The following is a 21,401-nucleotide window of genomic DNA, read 5'->3' on the forward strand; positions in this document are numbered from 1 at the left end:
GCGCGGCAGGTGGGGCGGGGTCGCCCCGCGCCTCGCCGCCCGCGGGAAGCCGCTGCTCCGGCCCGGCGGCGCGCGCCCGCTCGTTCGCCCGGCTCGGCCCCTCTCGGGGAGGCGGCCCGCGCCTGCCGCCGTCTGCGCTGCGCCCGACCCGCGGGGCCGCCGATGCGCACTGGGCCGCGCGGGGGGCCCGGGGGACCCCCGCCGCCCTGCAGCGCCCCCGCCTGGCGCGCCGGCGGGTCAGGCGGGGCCTGTCCAGCCGAAAACCGCGGGTCGGGCTCCACCTAGGTGCGCAGGGCCCTCACTGCAGAGCCTCCGCGGCGGGTGCCCCAGCGGGGCGGGCGGCCCCCAGCGCGCCCAGCCCCCTTGCACCCGCGGCCGGCGGGGGGTGGGCGGTGGGGAGGGCATGGCCGAGGCCTCAGTGCTGCCCGGGGCTGCCCCACGATGGGTTCTGAAAAACGGCACCTCTGCCCGGAAACACGCACACCGCGTTCGGGGCCCGGTATGTGAAATCCTCCAGGCCGGCGGCTGGGCGCCCGAGCGTGCGGGCGCACAGTGAATGCCCAGGGACTGCTCTAGATGAAACAGTGGGCACCTTCCTGCCCCGCCTCTGTCCCGCCTCTAGGCAGGGCGGGTATTTCTCTCTGGCCAATTTTCCTCACCTGCCCGGTGCCCTGGACCAGGAGCATCTGTGTCCTGTACCGAGTGGCTCTAAGAGGCCAGTAGGGTTGGCCTGCAGGCAGTTGTGCCTGAATTGAATTCACATGCCCAGCAAAGAGCTTTGGATGTGGGTCCGGTGCCCTGGACCAGGGGCCTCTCGCCCTGTTCGAGGTGGGTGGCGGGGCAAGGACCCCCCGGGGCAGAGGGTCCTTGAGGGATAAGGTAGGCCTGGAGACAGTGCAGGGCGCACATGAAGGCTGTTTGTTTCCTTCCTGTGTACCAGGAAAGGAAAGAGGCCAGACCTGGAAAGGGCTCTTAGAGGTCAGCTAGGTCTAGTCCCTGAGTGTACATGTGGGGAACCTGGGATCCACAGAGGCATGGACGCTGATGGACATGGATGCTGATCCAACAATAAAGAGCAGGCCAGGAGGAGCGCCAGACTTGCTACCGTCTGCTTCCCACGATTCCACTGTGTCAGCCCCTGATCACAGAGGCCGCCTGACAGTCAATCCCATACCTGTGGGGGCATCACTCCCCACGGCCCCCACCCTCCTGGGAAGGCGTTGGAGAGAGAACGCCAGTCCAAACCCTCCCCTGGGGAGAGGTGGCTCTGGTCTCATCCCAGCCCGGGACTCGGGACCTCAGAGAGGGTTGATGTTCTGCAGCCCTTCCTCAGAGCCTCATCTCCGTCCGGGTCCTCTGCCTTCACCCCTGAGACACTCTCCAGGGATGCCCTACCTGTAGCAATCCCCTGGAGAACCGCCCTGCCTAGTGTGCACAGCCTGACCTCCACCAAGGTCATTGCCTTCATTCCGTGGAGCAGAGCTGTTCGCTTCAGAAGGCGTGAGGGTCACCAAGGTGCTTATTTCACACGCACACCCGAGACCCCAAAGGGACCTCAGTCAGGAAACAGAGCCCATCTCTCACATCCCCTGTGTTCCCAATTAGGTACATATTATTTGAAATTTTGAAAGTTGAAAAATATTTTAAATTCACCAGGAGGACTTTAAAAACTAACCATTTGGAGGATCCTTCTGTAAAGAGAATTAAAGAAAAGAAAGTTCATAAAGAGAAGCACGTGGGCGTTTATTTTCAACAGGTAGAATGGCAGGACCTATGTGTCCTGCTGTGGGGACCAGAGCATCCTCCTCCTCTGGGCACCAGGAGCTTCTACCAGTGAATGTGTGTGGCATTGCTTGCACCCTGAGAGGAGGTAAGGGGGGAATCGGGGGACTGTGGCCGGTGCCCACAAGAGTCGGTGAACAGTGCACATCATGGAGATCTGCACTGCCACTGGGAAGTCCGTTCAGAAGGGTGGTGTGAGTACCAATGCAGACCTTGGGAGGAGACATCCAGTTTTGACCGGAAAGACATTTTCAGAAAATGATAAAACTGTAATGCTGTTGGGAATGAAGAATGCAGACAATCTGTAGGCCAGAGAGGGTGAGAAATTTTGGGACCAGTGGCTGCAGGAAAGGGGCTGCAGCTGGAGCCGCCAGAAGGATGCTCTGGTCCTCTCCCACCCGCTCCCATGTTGCCAAAGGAGGAAGCGGTGCATCCAAGGGGCACAGGCATGGGCTCACCAAGGGGACACTCACTGGAAAGAGTTGTATTTTCAAAGTGCGGGGTTGGTTTGTCACCCACTCCCCCATCACACACAGCTGGTGTCAGACAAATTTAGCTCAGGCCTGGGAGGGGGGAATGCTGTCCAAAGAGAGAGGTGGTCTCCACCTGGGGAGGGTCCCCAGAGTGCCAGAGGTATAGGACCCTGGATGGAGAAGTGTGCATTTTATTGAAGTCTCTAACTTACAATTGGCATTATCTTCCATTGGGCATGTGGGCAGGAAACACAACGGTTTAGGTATAACTGTCATTCTGTCACTAACAGAAACCATAGGGATCTTCATATCATATCACAGCTCTTTCAAATAGAGCAAAACAGCATTTATGTTCACCCTGACTTCAAATTACAGTTGTCCCACTGCCAGACCTTTTTACATAACATTTTAATAAAGCAAACATATTACTATATCAAGATCCACTTTCCAACATTTGATAAAACTCATTTTGATATAATTGGTTTTCTTGGTATTCTTATGTATTCCTATGTTATTATGAGAAGGGTCCTAGCGGCGTCCCCAGATTGCACAAACAGGACTGGGAAACACCCTCCACCCCAGAATCTCCCAGACAAGCTAGAAGCCTGCTGGGCTCCACAAGACAAAGGTGGTCCCACACTGACCAGTCACAGCACACACCTCAGCCTTTATTCCTACACAGAGAGGACCCGGCAGGCAGGCAGGACCGCCAGGTAGCTGCAGAAAGGCAGTGGCATGAACAGAAAGGAAGGCTCAGGACGCTGATACTCTACATCTGACAATGAGGTGGCAGAGATCAGAAATGATTCAGGGAAAAGTGAAATCATAATAATCATTCTAAATAGCCTCATTCAGGCTACTATGAAGGAAAGGAAACTGAGAGCAAGAAGGAGGTCTGAAAATGAATGTGCTAACCCACTTTAAGCTCTGGGGCATTCCTGAAAACCAGGGTACAGAAAATACGACAATGCCATGTCCCAGAACAGAGCACAAGGGGAAAGAGCTGTGAGAAGGTAGGTACAAGTCAACACACGTGGGGTATATCCTGGGTGCCAACCTTTCATTCACTAGAAATTACAAAGGAGAAAAATAAAGACAACAGAGAGGAGAAATAGTCAAATAAATGAACACACATATTCAGATAGTAGGGGCCCCCATAGTCAGAACAGACCCAACAGACAGGCCCAGACCCAAGAAATGCAAGAAACCCTCAAAATCAGGCAGAATAAAAAGAACACCGACAACAATGACTTTTCATTAGCAACACTGGCTTCTGGGAGCTATGGGAACAAGGGTCTTTAAGTTCGGACGGGAAAAGATAAAGCACCTGGAATTTGATACCCAGCTAAACTGTCCACACAGCAAACCACTGGAGGGCATTTGGAAGTTCAGTTTCTCAGTGACAGACCCCTAAACAAAACCTGGTCCAGGATGACACTCTAGCAGCCAAAGGAATCCAGAAATGGGATGTGGGAATACGGGATCAAAGAAAAGGTAGCCTCTCTTGACTCTTCAGAAGTACAATAAAATGTAAAGAATGTGCATACAGATACACTCGGCAGGACATTGGGGCAAACCCAGCATAGCCTTGAGGATCTATAGATGCTCCCGGAAGGTCCAGAGCAAGGTAGAGGGTAGAATGGGTCGAGGATGGGGAGGTGGCAGGAGGGCAGTGTCCTTGGGAACACCTGGAGGAGAGCCCCAAGCCCCCTGAGCAGTGTGCCCCCTCCCCCGCCAGAGTCAGAGCAAGGGCTTGTGGAGACTCTGTTGGAAGCGACCCCCACCACTCCTGCATGGATGGGCATGCATTTGCATGTCACTTTGTGAGACCCAGCCCCCACTTCAAGCACGTGAGCATGTGTGTGCAGGCATGTGTGGGAGCATGTGTGCGCATGCACCAGCATGTGTGTGCACATGCATGTCTGCACATGCGAGCACGTGTGTGCTTATGTGTGTGTGTGCTTATGCGAGCGTGTGTGTGCGAGCATGTGTGTGAGCATGTGTGCTTACGCAAGCGTGTGTGTGTGCACGTGTGTGTGCTTGTGCGAGCGTGTGTGTGTGAGCTTGTGTGTGTGTGAGCGCGTGTGTGCGAGCGTGTGTGTGCACGCGCACAGCCCACCTCTGGAAATCCACACTTCAGAGCATTCCAAAGGAAAGACATGTACTCCCAGGGGATGGTGCTCTTTCTTAAAGCCTCAAGTTTCAGAGACAGGTTTGTCAACATAGTGAAACAAATCCTCGCGCAGAACTCCTGCTTCATTAGCACACGCACTGCAGACGTGCGTGCCAGGCCCTCCGCCTCCAGGCTGGCTGCACAACGTGGGCTTCCTGGGGGGGGGAGAGGGGAGGGGGCCCAGCTTTTTTATTTTAAATTCTGTTTCACCATCTGGAAAGTCTTCCCAGCTGGGCTGGACTTCAGGAAGCCAGTATTTGTTGTTATTATTTTTAGTATCGAAAGGAGAAGAAACTCACTCTAAACCCGCTATTTCTGAAGACCTGAGGCTGAAATCTTGCATTAAATACCCAGTTGGAATGCTGCCTCACCCGACCCCGTGGACAGGGTGTGGCCGCTGACCAGGAGGCAAATGGATTCTTCAAACCCAAAACCGCGCTGGTGGCCCTGCCCCGGCCAGGCTGGAGTGTACCCTGGGGAGGGGGACGCCTGGCCTCAAGCCCGTCCCACCCAGGCGGCTGCTGGCCCCCGACCTGCAGCCGTGAGGGCTGGGCCAGCCCTGCAGGTACTACGAACTTGGCGGCCACACCCCCCCACACTCCTCTGAAGCAGAGCTCTGTGTGCCCACTGAGCTCGGCCACACGCCCACCGGTCCCTCCGGACCACTGCCATGACCATGTCCCAGAACTGAGCACATTGAATCCTCCCCAAACTGGCCTGTTTCACGGAGAACACTGAGCGTCTGAGGGCACAGCTGTGTGTATGAGTGCCCACGACCCACTGGGGGGGCAGGGGGGTGGACCCCACCCCAGGCCCGTATGCCCCCAGAGCGGGAGGATGGCCCCTCGTGGGCACCCCCACCCCAGGCAGGAGGTGAGCAATCACTGCAGGTGGGAGGGGGCGATGGGGACGGGAGGAGTCGGCAGACAGCCAGCGGCAGCGCAGGCTAAAGAGAAGGGCAAGGACTCTGGGTGGGAGGCCCCACCCCGAGCCACCGGCCCTAGAACCCTGGAACCGCTGGCCGTTCAGTAATCCCTCTGCAGCCCCCTCCCCCCATCCCTCGTTTATGCTCAGGCAAGGATTAGAGCAACTCGGGTAGAGCGCATTGCACGGAGTTGGCCCCCAGCCAACCGATCCTCTCCCTTGTGCGTGCAGAGGACACGCCGGGTCTTCCTCCAGGGAGATCTCTGGGGCACACTGTTTCGGGGACACCCCCACCAGCCCTCATCTGGAGTCACCCCGAAATGGCATCTCTGTCTGAGCTCAAGCGTTGGTTCTTCGTACAGGGCAAATTCCCCGGCAGGGCTCGCTCTGAGCTGTCGTCAGTCCTGGAACCTCAGTCCAAGGGGAGTGCGTTCCAGGTCCTTTCTCCAGAGCAGAAGGAAGGAAGGGAGCAGAACCGGGGCGGGCGGGCGGATACCGAGGGAACAGGAAAGAGAACGACCACTGGCTGAGGGCGGGGGCAGGGCAGAGCGAGGCTCGGGGCTGGGGGCTGGGAGGGCGTGTCCAGGTGTCCTGCCGATCGGCTGCACTGCGGGACAGCAGAGCCCAGCGGGCCCCGAGGCCTCGGCCACACCATGAGCACACACCTCCTGCTGGCCTGCAGTTTTTACCCTTTTACTGTCACCTCTTTGTGGCCCCCTCCTGCACTCCCAGAACGTCCAGGCCAGACTTCTCGTCGGCCACCAGCTGGTACTGATCCTCCTCCCCCTGGCACTCACGGCCACCCGTGACCGGCCCTCACCCCTCACCAGCCTCGTCTCCCTGCCCTGGGGCACTCGGACCCCTCATGTCACACCCACCTCTGCCGGTTCCCAAGCCCACCGTCCTGCCAGGCTCAGCCAGGAATCCCCGGCTACACCCTCATCCTGCTGGGCCACATCATGCACGACGGCATCCGGTCCCTCTGCCCCTGCGGCAGCCCTGGCCCGGGGCTCCGAGCCAGCAAGGCTGGGTCTCAGTGCTTTGCCCTGAGGACCTCCCCGTACCAGTGCCGAGGAGGAGGAGGAGGGGGCTGAGCACATCAGGGAGGAGCAGCTATGCCCCCCAGGGCTGGCCTCCCAGGGCACTTTTGTCCCACCTACCAATCCAGCACATCTGACGGCTCTTACCTCCCCACCCTGGACACTGTCACCATGCTCCCTTTTGCAAATTCTTATCTTGTCTCCACACACATCAACTCACACTTTAGCTGAGCTTACGTCCCATTCGCTCAGAGTGGGTGCTGTCTTTGGAAAGCATCTCCTGATGAGCCTAGGAGTGGCCCCCGATCCTCTGAAAAAGATGTGCGCCCGTGGTGCCTCCTGTGGGCCTCAGGGGCCTGCGGAGCACTCAGGAGGGAGGAGGACGCAGACCTGCTGCCCCGAGCCCACCATCTGGCGGGGATGGACGCCGCTCCCGGCACCCCCCGCCCCACTAGGCCGGCACCTGCTGTGATCGGGGCCAACATGGGCTGCTGAGAGCTGAGCACGGGGCTGGGTGGGCGGCAAGACAGGGGTCTAACGTGGCCAGAGGGCTTCCAGAAAGGAAGACCTGAGAACAACAAGGCACAGAAAGGCCTCCATCCGAGGGAGAAGAATGCTAGCTTCTGCTCAAAGCGCTGAGCAGTGCTGGAGATGGTGAAAGATCCGGGGCTCTGGTCTTCAGAACATTTCTTTAAATGCTGCTGGATGGAAAATCACGAGCCTTTAATGCTGGAATGGGAATTTCCCCACGCCCCTGTTGGGATAGGAACCTGCTCTGTCCATATAGGTGAGAGCTGGATCTGGGGACATCTGTGTCCCCATTGTTCTATACAGCCCTGGGAAGCCACTGCTGGTCCCCTGCAGCCAGCATCCAAGGAGTGCCCCCCAGCTGTGCATTCTGTGGGCCCAGGCCCCCCGCCCGGCACTTGGCCACGAGAGCAGGGTCCCAGCACCCACCCCATGCCTGAGCCTGGTGCCCTTGCTGGGGCTTGGGGTCCTCTCCCACCTGCCCCTGGCCATGGCTGTGGCCTCTGGAGAAGCTCCAGCTGCCGGGTCTGGTTCCTGCTCCATGCCCACCCCGCCACCCCAGGCTCCCACCCCACTGTCCATTCCACTGCAGCCCCTGGGAAGGCCGCGTGGCAGAGGGAAGAGAGGCTTTGTCTCCCGAGGTTTCCGATCCCTGCCCCTAACTCCCTTCACAGCTATGGATATGAGCTCGAAACTCTCTGAGACTCAGTTTCCCCTCTCCATAGTCGCCCAGAGGATTCACTGCAGCTGGGGCCTGCGGGGGTGGGGGGGGCGGGGCATGGCCCTGGGCTGCCGTGCTGACCTGGCTGCAGCTGATGACAGCTATTATGGGCGTGAACCGACCCCAGGACATTCCCTCCCGGACCATGACCTTCCCTCCGGACATGATTTCCGAGGCCGGCCTCCGCATGGCTGGCCTGCAGGCTTTCTGCAGCCACTGGAGAGGGAGGTCGGAGTCTGGGGATGCCCACGCCCTGCATGGCTCCAGCCTGCTCCAGCAAAGCGCAGCGACACATGCCCACCCCCCTCACCGTGGCCCGTGGCTGGGACCTCCCTGAGTCCGCAGGGGGCTGAGGAGCTGACCGCACAAACGGACAGCGGACGGTGGTCAGGCTGCCCATGGAAGTGGGACTCTGACCTTCAGCTCTGTGCCAGCCACCGGGAAGCCCAGCCGCCACCCCCCGCCCAGCCGCCCAACCGCTCAGGCCTTGTTCAGAGGCCAGCAGCGTCCCCAGTGTGGCCCCACCCCCAACTCAGGACCCACGAGAGAGCCAGACACGTCCCTGCCGGTGACGGGGAGGCCCCTGCACTGCTCAGCCGCCCTGGCGGCCCCCGAGGCAGCATGGCGGGCCCTGGGACCCTGCCTCCGTTCTCCCCGTGCGCCACCCCCCTCCCCCCACCAGCCACCAAGCCTCTGCTTGTTCTCCTCCGAGTGGCCTTCCTTTGTCCCTGGGTGGGGGGAGGGCAGCTGCCCAGCGTGGTGACTTAGCGGCCACCACCCTCCTGCCTCACGTCCTCACAGCTGTTCCCTTGGGCCTCCTCGGTGCACCGCCTGCCCACAGGTCCTTGTCTCGGGGCTGCTCTGGGGATGCCGGCCTAAGCCACCTCCCTGCATGATGCACCTTGTGAAAGACAACAGCATGGGGGTGGGGTGCATCCTGTGCTGCCCCCACGGCAGGAAGGACCGAGCATCTAGGTACGGAGCGGGACGTGGGCCTGGCAGGGGCCGAGCCAGGACAGGGCGCTAGGAGCAAGGACACATTCAGGAAGCCACCAGGCATCACTGCTGGGCTCTCTGCCCTCGACCTCTCGGCCCACTGTTCCCCCACCAGTTAACCAGACTCACACAGGCCTTCCCCTGACTTGGCCCTTGGGGCCCGGGGCTGGGTCCAGGCCATGCCCCCCACCCCCAGATGGACTCTGGCCCTGGGCAGGGGCAGCCATGGCTCTCTGCTGGAGGCGGCTGGCCCCTCCGAGTCACAGACCACCCCACTGCTGGTCGGGAGCCTCCGTGTGCCCCACCACCCCACTTTCTAGAAAGGGGCCGAGGAGAGTGGCAGCACTGGTAGGGAGAGCGGACGTCCCACACCTCCCGGCCGGGGACACACCATGACCCTAACCCCTGCGACAAGGAAACCGAGGCACGGAGCCCCAGAACCCGTGCGAGGGCGGGAGCCCCAACGCCGATCCCCAAAGCCCACCCCACAGCTCCCCACCCAGGCCCCGTGTAGAAACGACTCTGGTCACCTGCCACCTTTTCCGGAGTGTTGGAGGCCTGGGGCCCAACCCTGACCAGGGACACCGGGAACCAAGAACACTTTGCTCCACATGAGGCCGAAGCCTGTGTCAGAACGTCAGAAAACAGCTATTTGATTTTAAGAAACGCGTGGGTCACCATCTGTGAGCACAGAGTATCACCACCTGCTGGCATCTGGAACTTTCCATCAGGGATGCTGGTCCTTAGCTGGGAGCGTCACCTCAGTAATAACCCACGTCCATCATCTGGGCACTGCAGAAGTGGCAGGTCGTTGCAGGGGTGACTAGCACGTGAGTGCGGGGTGACTAGGCCAGAGGAGGCCGCACGTTCCCTGCGCTGTCCGGTGCCCGCCCTGGGAGGGCCTGCAGGGGCCATGAGGCACCCAGTGTCCGCGGGCAGTTTCCTCCGCTGACCTGGCCGGAAACAGCCGCTGCCCTCGGGTGCTGAGCAGTGCGGCCCCCGCGCCTCCCCAGGGCCCCCGCGCCGTCCTGGAGCAGCCAGGGCCTCGGGCACCCTGCACCGCGCCCCCGGGAGACGCCGCGGCAGGAAACCCCCGTGGGTCCGATGCACCACAGGCTCTGCGTCTCTGCCCTTGAAACGGGAAGGACATGCGTGCAGCGGTGGGCGTGCCAGGCCAGGCCCCGAGCCCCCCAGACACCCCTGCCGAACCCTGGGGCGCGGAGGGGCTACGAGCCACGGGGCCTCACGAGGCTGGTCACAGCCAGCCCAGGTCCCCCAGGCGGCTCTCCAATGACACGCGGGCGAGGCACCGTCTGTAATTGCTGCCACGTGTGTGCCACGCCGCTGCTCAGGGCAGGCGGCAGGGGCAGCGGGGTCGGCTGGGGAAGGGTCCCGGGGGTTGGGTGCGTCGGGTCATCCCCAGGCGGGGCCTCTGCCTCAGGAGCCCCCCGACTGTGGCCCGCGTCCCTCGCAGCCCTCGGCCACACTGAAGGTCCACGGCTGCAGGATCGTGAGTGTCCGCTGCCCCCGTCTGCGTGGGCCACGGGACAAACACCACGGCCACGGAGGCTCCAGGGGCACACTCAGTTCCCCACAGTTCCGGAGGCTGCAAGGCCAGGATCGAGGTGTCAGTGGGTCCAGGTCCGATGCCAGGCCTCCTCCCGGGTGTAGACACGGTCTTCAGAGACACGGAGACCACCGCTCTCCTGTCTTCTTAGAAGGGCACAGATCCCACCACGGGGACCCTGCTCCCTGCCCAACCGCTTCCCAGGGGCCTCACCTACACACACTTTGGGGGTGAGCGTTTCAACATATCCACGTGCAGGCACAGGACCCAGGCCACGGCGCCCACCACGGTAAATGTCCCACGCCGTGTCTGGGAGCCCGCGGTCTGGAGAGGACATCCAGAGGTGACTCGCGTCGCCCCCATCTGTCCGGCCCACATCCATCCGTGTGTCCTTCTGGACCCCATGGATGCTCGACCCTCCCACTGCATGCCCCGCACCTCCCTTCCCACCACCTGGTCCACGCGCCCGCTGGGGCCTGGCTCTCCTGCCGCCCTCCCCGCGTGGGGATGCTCGGGACACGCCTGCCGGTCGGCCGGAGGAATAAACAAACGCAGGAACAAACAGGGACTTCTCCCTGAACCAGAGCCGCTCCTCGCGGCTGCCCGCAAAGCACGGCCGGCGGCGGGACAAAGAGCGGCGAGGTTCCGGCCGGGCCCGACTCCATTTAATAAGTTCATTACTGGCTTTGAGGAAACGTCCCTGTAAATAATCTGCAGCTGGAAAATGCAGATGATTATGGGCCAGAGACACGGAGAGGTGTGACGACTATTAAAACACATTATGTCAGCTCCAGAGAGGGACACATTCAAACCAAGATTTAATTTGTCCGTGTGTAAAACGCGCGACTTTAAGAAACACCTCGGGCAAGTAGCAAATGAGTGTGTGCCGCGGAAAAGCAGAGGCCGATTTGCCGGCTCCCAGCAAATTGAACATAAGCTCTCATTATAATGCAGCCACAGCGAGTGAGCACGCGGTAATGACTACTTCGGGACGGTGGGGGCCTGGCCCCGAATGAGAATGAATGGCACAGCCCGGCTCTCTACCCACCCGGGAGTTCCTGACAGCCGGCTGGCCCCGGGAGCTTGTGCTGATCCTTGATGTGCAGAAACTGGGGGAAACGGGGAGGGGGGTGGACATGCAGACTGCCCTCCCTCGTCCCTCCATCCCTCCATCCCTCCGCCGATGAGCACCTGACGCCACGGGCTGCCGCATCTCCCTTACCCGCTTCCCCAAAAGGCAGGCGGTGGCCCCAAGGGGAGCGAGCACCGTGACTCAGGTGTGGGCAGAACCTGGGGGGGCTGCTCTAGCAGGAGCCCCACAGGACGCTTCGATGCGGGAGGGCGACAGCCCCTCTGAGCCCCGCTGGACCCCCTCATTGTGCCCATTTGCTGGTCCCCGAGGCTTTCGCATCTCCCAGAGGGAGCCCCTCAATCCCCAGGACCTGCTTGTGAAGGGCGCTGGCCATGTCTGGAGCAGCCCCAGAGTGTCCACTGGAAGGAAAGGCCACTCTGCAAGGTCACAGTGAGGACTCAGTGGAAGGACGCACATCCAGGCCTTCCCCGCGGTGAGGTGGGCATGCAGGGTGAGGCTCACCAGGCAGACTGTCAGGAGGCCGTGGCCCCGCCCAGGCCCCAGCAGGTGCAAGACCTGGAGGTAAAGTCTCGGGGCTGTTCCTCGGGGCCCCGCGGATCTCACGGTGGTGCTGGCACAGTGGTGGCCGCCCGAGGCCAGGGCCACAGAGACGCTGTGCTCACAGACACGCCTGTCTCCCCCGCGGCAACCTCCGGGCTCGGGGGAGTGGAAGATGTTTGGGTTGTTTTGCTGAAATCTTAAGCGGAACTGGAGCCTGGGGACCCCTATTCCTCCCGAGTGCTCTCAGCCTCCATCAACAGAGATGACCATCAACTTCACAGCCAAGAGCCCCCTTTAACTGTGGCCAGGATCCTGACTCCGGCGCGTCCCCCGGGTGCCAGGACGGGTCCTCTGCGAGCACGTCCCGATGCTTCTCTCCTCGCCAGCCGCGTGGTCCAGAGAAGGCCCTGAGGCTGCACCCTCCTGGTTGGCACCGTGTACCCTGGGGCTGGGTGCCTGGGTGCCTGGAGTCTGGGCCACAGGGAGCTGGGTGCATGTTGCTCCTTCTGGACAGCCCCCAACAACAGGGACGCCACTGTCCGGGCACAAAGGAGGTGGGCCGACAGTGGAAGCCGGGGGCTGAGAACCCACAGCCTGGAAGGTCTCCAGTCAGATCCTAGAAAGAGGCCCCTGCAGGCGGCACAGGGCAGCGGGGCCAACAGGTGGAGAGCCTGGCCACGGCTGCGGGAAGAAGAGGGGCAGGCGCTTCCGGGTCCCCGAGGTGCCCCTCGACGGCGGTTGGTCCTGGGAGCAGCCTCTGAGGGACCCCACACCCCGTCCGCCTCACCCTGTCCGGGCTGTCTGCAGGGACCATCTGGCCTCGTCCTGGGTCGCGGCCCATCACAGCCGCTGGGAGTTCAGGCCCCTGCCATCCCCGTGTCCCCCGCCATCACCAGCCCCTCCAGGACTCCCAGCTTCCCTTCACAAAGCAAAGGTGTTCCAACGTGGGCCTGCCTGGGAAGCGTCTCTCCCGGATGAATACAGATGGCAGAGGCTGATTTAAATAAATCTATTAATTATCCCCAGCTTAGCATGCGTGTGTATGTGTGTAAGCTGGAGCTCCTAAATAATGTAATTTAAAAAACCTCAGTATCTATTACATTTAATTACTTCTCCCTGAGGTGTGCAGGATCGAGGCGCCACGATAACCGCGTAGGCCCACGATAACCACGTAGGCCCCCGGAGCCCGTGAGTGCCGCGGGGGGCTGCTCCACGGAGGGGCTGGTGGCCGCTCTCCCCTCCACCTCCAGGGGCGCAGGGGCCGGGAGCACTTCCTGCCGGGGACTCGCCTTCCCCAGGCCCCTTGGAGGCCTCATCTCCTCCGCCCTCTGCCCGAGAACCCCTCCCAGCCACTCCAAGCTCCCAGCAACATCACCTCCCACCGGTGGTCCCACAGGCCACCACCCTCACCAAACCCCCAATCCACCTCATCCCCCTCCCAGGCTTCAGAGTTTGCGGTCGTAGCCAGGACCCTGGGCTGGGGACCCTGCCCCGGGGAGGTGGAGCGGGCTGTCCAAGCACGTGGCTGGGGTCCAGCCCTGCCCGTTGTCTCAGGACCTTGGCCTTGGAGGACTCTGCTCCAGAAGCGGTGAAGATTTCCGGGTGTGACCCGACCCTGCAGTCCTGGGCCTTCAGCCTCAGCCCCACCTTCTGGCTGATGCCTTGGGGCAGGGGTCCTGACGGCCTCCACCCTGGCTTCCTCCGCTATGGAAGACGGGCTTGGACAGGTGGTCCCAGCAAAGGTCACCCCCTTCTCGGAAGCCCTTTGGCGATGGGGTCACCCGGCGCAGGAAGCCTCAGGCCACGGGGTGCCCAGCGCGAGGGGGTGCTCCACAGCCCCCGGCACTTTCAGGGTTAACTATTCCCCCGCCGCCGCCGCGTTTCCCTTCTCTCTCTCTCTGTCTCCAGTAAGGATCGGAACTTCTGAAGACACAGATGTACTTGCACATCCGCTGCGTGACGGGACGGGTTCCAGACAAAAGCCACAGCGGGAGCCGGAGGGGGACGCGGACCCCCTCAGCCCCGACCCCAGAGGGAGCGGGTGCGGGCCCAGCGGTGGCGAGAGTGGGCAGGGGGAGAGGCCGGGCCGCCGCGGGCCGAGGGGGCACGCTCCCAGATCACAAGGAAGCATGAACGTGTGTGAAGGAGGCCTGCAGCCCTCTGTGCCCACGGGAGCGCTGAGCCCAGTCCCCGCCACGCCCCACCCCTGCACTGCTCATCCCCTCCACCCTCCCACCCCCTCCCACCCCCACGGGGACAGCGACGGGCTGCCCAGGGCGTCCACCATCTTCTCCCGCTCCCGGCCCCATCCCCCCCACGGCCACCTTGGGGCCCTCTCGCCAAGGGCACCGTCCAGCGACTGCCGCAGATGCAGAGGAGCTGCCCCAGGGAGGCTCTCGGGGACCCCTTATCCCCCCGCGGGTGAGACACCTGACCACAGGGATCTCCGCAGAGACCATCCCCAAAACTGACGTCCAGGGACCGATGTGCCCACAGTTTTGGGAACACTACCACCTGCAAGAGAGGGTTCTAGGTGTCAAGGGGATCTCGGCACCTAGCAATTCTGAAATCACACCCCGGACACCTGGGAAATTATGAAATAATCACAATTTGGAGGTCTAATCTGTTAAAACAATAGCTTTTAATATTCATTTGTTACTGGCCATAAATGGCCGTAATAATTTGCTGATTAAGCTGCCGTGACCTTCCCTGAGCCTCAGTGGCCCTCATCTGCATTCTCATTAAATGACAGGCTCCCGCTCATTCTTTGAGATCTGAAATACTCTCCTTCCCAGAAATTCCAAAGCCTCCGTAAAGAGTAATTAACTCATGTGATTAAAAATGTAATATGTTGGGAACATTTTTTACTTTACGAAGGTACCAGGTTAACAGTTTTAATATGCACTGTATTAATCATAAATCATTCTGATTAAAAAAAAACTCACAGAATGAGAAGTAAATGAGAAAACTGCATTGTCAATGTTGGATTATGAGAATCTCCTTCCTATCTTAATTTTTATTAATGAAAAAAATGATGAACTAAACCAGCCATCAAACTCCTGCACCTTCAGAACCAGGGGCCTGGGGAGTCCTTCCAGAACATCCTGAAGACGCCCGCAGCCCAGGGCCCTGCCGGACTCAGGGGCGGGGCCACCAGACGAAAATGCCGTGGTCTGCCCTGCGGTGTCCACTCTGGGGGAATTTCCATGTCCCCTTCACATTCAGAGCACACTGGCCTGCACACTCACGGCTGTCCCCGCTCCCCAGGGAAGGACCCAAGCTTTGCAGGGTGCACCTGCCTGGCGCCCCGTTCCCGGCCATGTTCGGGGCTCTGAGGTGCCCTCCCAGTGAGGAAAGGCTTTGACAGAGAAGGGCATGGCCCCACGTGCCCAGGAATAGAGGGGTCTGGCAGACGGAAGAGGAGAGCACCGTCCACCAGAGACAGAGAGCCCAAGGGCGTCGGGCCTGGACTGAGGGGCCATGAGATGTGAGATCAGGAACACGGCAGGAAACTTCCGGAAGGTTCGGTGAACCCTGGAAGATAGCAGGGCCCCCAGGCAGAGGAAGACTCGGGGAAAGGGGGTGGGCGGGCGTGTCACAGGACCCTGAGGTGGCACCTACGTCTGCCCTGCCCGCATCACACACGGCACTGGGGAGATGCGAGTCCCCCAATCACTCCTGTCTGTTGCCAGCCTGCCTGAAGCCTGTCACCCCACCTGTCATCAAGGTCACAGGTGCCTAGTCCCCTGCCCCCGACCTCGTCGGCTTGCACCTGCTCCCCCTGCACCATGTGGCCCCTCCCTGCCCTGCAGCCCCCCCTTCTTACCCTTTCACACGGCACCCCGAGGCTCCCAGGGTCAGCCCAGGACCTTCATCTCCTCTTCCGCCATCCTGCCCTGAGTCACCCTCCCAGACACAGGGTGACGGGGAGAGGGGGTGGAGGGCTGTCTGCGCCCTGGTTACCCCCCACCTCCACTCCTGTCCCTCGTGCTGCAGGCCCCTCATGAGTGGCGGTCCCTGGTCAGGGTGCCGGGGATGCTGCCCTGAGCGCAGATGAGCCCTGACCCACATCTGCTGGGGCCGCGCACCCGATGCCCAACCACGGTCTGTAACACCTGCTGGGTGTGACTGACGTCGCCATAGAGACACGCTTAGCAGGGCAGGGACAGCACGGGGCGGGGGGGGGGTGGTCTGAGTCACGCTGGTCCTGGGCAGCCGCTCCCGGGAGGTGACATTGGGCAGAGACCAGGACTGCCCAGGTCCAGCCGACGTGTGGAGGGACCGCTCCAGGGGAGGCACAGAGGGCTGGGTCTGAGAAATGTGCAAGAATCCGCAGGCTCTGGGGCACGGCACGGGCCTCGCGAGGGCCCACTAGGAGGCAGAGCATGGCTGGGCAGCAGGGGGGACGGGGCCGGGGCCGGGCAGCTCCGCAGGCTGGGGACCAGAGGGGGGTCCAAGGCCTCGCCCGCATGGGCGTCTCTAGTGTGTGGATCAGGCCGAAGCCAGGGGGTCTATTGGGTGTCTCTCCCCTGCTTAGGTCTACACACAGGGCGCTGCTGGACTAGGGAACGTCCAGGGAGCACATGAACGAAGAGCATGGATGCCCAGAGTGGCTCTCGTCAGGTGCACAGCGAGGGGCCGAGTGCCGCCCCCATCAGCCACAGGGAGCCCAGCAGGGGAGGCAGCCCACCGTGGGCCCCGGCCATGGCTCCTTCCCTCAGCGGGAGCCCAGTGGATGCCATCAGGCTACTCCTTCTCTTCCCTGGGAGCCCAGGCAGACCCCCTCCGTGCACGATAAATATTTATTTAAGGTTTTTCCAGTTGTCAGTGTGACAAACGGACCCTTGACACAATCAATGAATCAAGTAAGCGGAGTTAATCTACAGGAAGCCCTCCTGAGGGCACACCCCACTCTGCCCGCCACTCAGAGTGTGGATGGGGGGAACGGTGGCCGGTGAGGCCCCCCGTGACATGCAGAGCTGGGTACCACGGGGTCCAGGACAAGGATGGGCGCAGCGACAGGCCTGAGCAGGTGTCTGAGGAAGGCAGAGACCCAGGTCACCGAGGACAAGCAGGGACACGGATCTCAGGCAGGTCAGTGCAGCCTTGCCCCGTTACGTCAGCTGCCTGCAGAAGGGGACCCCGTCCCAGGCCGTCCCCAGGCCATCGGGGCTGTGGTCACACCCACATTCAGAGCCAGGAAGTCCCAAGGGGGCTTGTTCCTGAAGGCGCCCCTGGCGGGGACCAAGTTTTAAGTCCAAACCTCACCCAAGCTTGAGGCCATGAGGCAGGAAGGGACAAACTAGGCCCATTCCCGAGACCAGACCCGAAGCCCTCCACCTGTGGTCTCCCAGCAACGGGCCACTTCTGACCCAGGCCTCTGCCGTGCTGGCCAGTGTCTCTCACTGTCCCCAGTGGGAGGGCCGGTCTGGACATCGAGACAGCCATGTGAACACAGGCCTGACCTGGCCTCGCTGGGCCCCCAGGGCAGCCGGCCTCCCGTCAAGCCCTCCCCAGCCAAGGCCAGTCTCACCCAGGCAGAGCCAGGGGCCCTGGGCAAGCCCGGGCGAGCACCACGACCCGAGAGGCTCCTTCTGATGGATGGAGCGGAGCTGCTTACCCACACGGGTCCTCCAAGGATCACACACTTGGCACAGCATCTGGCCCCTGGCCCCGGGACACTCGGTCCATGTGCTTCAGCCATGGGAGGGCTGGGGTGGTGGGGGTGGCTCTGGCCACGGGAGCGGGTGAAGAGTAGCCCGGGTCTCCGGGACGGGGGTCTTAGGAAAGATCCCGCCCATGGTTCCCCTTACCTCCTGCGTCTTCCTCCCTAAAGCCTCAGAAGGTAAGAAAGATGGAGAAACACCGGGCACCCTGGCCTCCCCACGCACGTAAGTACACACGCACCTAAAGACAACATTTTGTGACATACCGCAACGGGTCTATATTTAGAACTGAACTTTAAGTCAAATATCAAGGAGTTCTGGAATGGAATCCTTGATGGGCTCGTCCCCTCGGCGTGTGCTCGGAAAGCTAGTGAGGCCCTGTCTCCTGCCCCCCCCGGGTGGGACATGTGGGGCCCGTCCCTCCTGGACAGACAGTGCTGAACCGTGCCATCCTTCCACAGGGGATTCCCAGGGCCGCACCCCTTGCTTGATCAGACCTCACCCCTGCACTTTGGGGTCGTGGGGGGCTTTGCATGATGCTGAACCGGGGGGCCCAGGGCCCCCCGGATGAGCTGCAGGGGGTCAGTGCACCAGCAAATGCACGAGCACCCTCCTCACCAAGACCCAAGGCAGGACCGTCAGCTGAGACGTGGTGAACCTTTTTCAACAGCTGAGCGTCTTCTGCACAATGAGAGGGACCCAGCTGCTTCTGGGCACGCTTCAGTCCAGACGCACCCCCCTGGCTCCTGGGGCAGGAGGAGGTCAGAGAAGGTGTTTCCATCGGAAGACAGCGTCCTGGACCAGGTTCCCCGGGCGCACCGGCTGCGGGGTTCCTGCCATGCCTCTGTCCACACGCGGGACCAACAGATCCAAGTCTGGACGGCTTTGGGCCTGTAGGGAACAGTTGGAGGGTGGGTCTGCCTCGGGATAAGACACTCCTCTAGGGCTGGGTCCTTGAATCCGCACTGGAAGTCCCCACAGTGGGCCCCTTAAGCATCATGCACTCCACCTTCCAGCAAAGCTTGGATGGAAGGTGCGGGATCCCGGCCGCAAACACCTCCTTCGCAGCTCCGGGGAGGTGGAACAGCTTCTCCAGGGCTCCCCCCGCATGCTCTGCTCTCCCGGTTGCACCCGCCACAGCATCTTCTCAAGCCCGGGGAGACGGGCTCCGGCTGCAGGAGGGCATCGCTCCTGACCAGCGCAGGGAGGGCGCAGACAGATGGACAACGGCCACACTGGCCACAGCCCTGTGGACGGGAGGGGAAGCCCCCAAACTTCCTGTGACCTCACCCTCGGCGCCAGAGGCAGCCACATAACCAGGAGCGGAGCAGGATTCCTCATCGACTCCCAACGGCCTGGTCCTCCCATCAGGACCAAGGCAGCTACTTTGGACACATCAAAGGGAGTGAGGAGATGCACATGCTTTTAAAATGCACATCCAGCTTCAAAGAACTCATTCCCCAGCCCACTGCTTGAATCCCCTGGAGAAAATCAGTCCGAGGCCCCGTGAGGCCAGCAGGTTCAGCACTTTGGTTCCGAGGAATTCACTGTGCTCCCTCCCTTGCCCGGGGTACGTATCCTGCGCCCTCTGCGCGGCCTGGCCCAGCATCCTCATGCTCAGCATGGGCAGGCTGCCCATCGGCCAGCCCAGAGGAGGCAGCTTAGGCTGCTCTGACCCCAGGTCACCGTCTGCGGGGGCACATGCTCCAGGGCTCCGCCATCACCCTGCGTTCTGATGACTTGGGCTGCAAAGTAGGCAGTCATGATTCTGGGGCTCCCAGATCAGAGACCAAGGGTCCCATCCCCTGCGCTCTGTCTAGCTGGGCCCAGCGCCCACCGGAAGTCAACGGAAACTTGGGCCGGGCTTCTCAGGCGGAGGTCGCTCTCCCCTCAAAGTCCACTTCATTTAGGATGTCATTTGTGACCGTTCCTTGGAGAGTTTCTGCCTCAGTCCTGGGGGCTGGGAACTTGGGCGACCAGGTGGAGAAGCATCTAGTGCTGACTTCGAGGAGTGGTCCCGTCATTCCTTCACCCCACGCTGGGCGGGCACTGGCTGAGTGCTGGGTCCTGAGCTGCACCCTGGGGACATGGGGCCGGCAACACAAAGCCGCCCTGCCCTCGGGGGGCTGACGGTCATGGGGCCAGGCCATGCAGGAAGCCTGTGCGTAGCTTGGGGAGGTGCTCGAGCCACTCGTGAGGGGACACAAAGGCCGGCAGGTGACTCAGCACGCGGTTCCCTGCAGGCTGTGTGCGCAGAGAACAGGTGGGGCTGAGTGTGTGATGGGAGCGGGCACGGAGACGCAGAGCGGGCTGGCCCAGGTGCTACTCCCCCCAGCACGCGTGGGGGCCTGCGGCTCTGCCCACTGCCCCAGGCCACGCGGCTCGTGGAGCCAGAGGTGGATCCCACCTGATGCAGCCCGCCCCAAGGCTGCCCACGGCCTGGCCCGGCCCTGCCGCGCCCCTCCCCGGGAGCATGCCATCTGGGGTGGTCCTATCCCGAAGAGCAGCCTCGACACCAGCCAGCCCGGCCCCTCGGTGACAGCTTGCTGTTTGGCTGGAGCTGCTGGAGCCTGCTGCTTGGTAACCCCTGGTCCCCTTCTCCAAATGCCACCGCATGAATTCGATGAATAATATTTAAATTCAAACGAGGGCCCCTTTCTGAAATGTGTGCAGAATCATTTGCTTCACCAAAGTTCAGGATTAGCATGGATCTCGAACTAGTAATCCACCTCTGCCAAGGTGACGCGGCGGGCGCGGGGCCACGCGGCACCGAGCGGTCCCCGGACGGGCCTCAGCGCGGACACGCTGCTGTGCGGGGTCAGGACGAGCCCACTGCCGGGCGGAGCGAGTGCGGACGCCTCGGCCATTCATCTCCAGTGACTGGGAGGACGGAGGCAGAGGGACGGGCTGACGGCCCTGAATTTGGCCAACACCCAGTGCCAGCCGAGGAAGGGGTGACACGTGTTCACCCTTCAGAGTTCCAATCAGAGACGATTTACCGTGAGATGGGAGGTGTTTCCTGCCAGAGAATTCACGTTTTAGGTTTGAGAACTCTTCTTTGGGTCAATTTGATTTCTGCAAAGAATTTCTCTTTGGCCAGAAGCCTCGGCGTGGGTGTGATGGCATCCTATAATTGCATCCTATAATCTCATTCCCAGAAAGACAATGAATTCAGGGAACGACTGACTTTCGTCGAGCAGCCAGCGGGGCATGCGTTAAGCCCCTGCTGTATGACACGTAATACAGGGAACTGGATGCAGGAGCTCGGGGAGGGTGGTGGGCCACTGAGTAAACGCCCTCCCTGCCCCCTGACCCTGACGCTGGCTTAGCGGTGCTGCCTGCTTTAGCCGGTGGGATTTGTCCCTCGAAGGGACAGGGAGTGACCGTGAGCTTGGCATGTGCTTCTGAGGTTGGGCCCCTCGAGCTTCATGCACAGGGCAGCCCTGAACCCCGTGCTCAGGCTGGAGTGCCCCCTGCCCAGATCAGCAGAACCCCAGGGAGTCCACAGCCTTGACCTGGAGCCCGGGACCCGGTCTGTCCAGCCCCACCATCGCGGACCCACAGACGGGAGCGCCGCGCCTCGCCGAGTTTCCAGCTTGCCCCACAGCATTGCAGCGCCAGGCCTCGGCTTCCCACGTGGACTGGCCGGGGATGCGAGCTCACACCGGCCCTGGCGGGGACGGCAGTGTGGGGAAGCTCCGGGGAATGCGGCGGGCGGCTCACCTCTGGGGACTCGGCACAATCCCCAACGTCTTCCCGTCACGTTTCACTCCTGAGAAGGAGCCCCCACACCAGGGATGGGTCTCCCAGGAGCGCAGGGCCCCGGGAGACCTCCGGGGGCGGGCTCCCCCTCCGGCCCTGCCTGGGGTCTCCTCAGCTCTGGAGCGCGGGCCGCCAC

This window comes from Mirounga leonina, unplaced genomic scaffold (assembly GCF_011800145.1).
Source record: "Mirounga leonina isolate KUSES-001 unplaced genomic scaffold, KU_Mleo_1.0 Mir_375, whole genome shotgun sequence".
Classification (NCBI taxonomy): Eukaryota; Metazoa; Chordata; class Mammalia; order Carnivora; family Phocidae; genus Mirounga; species Mirounga leonina.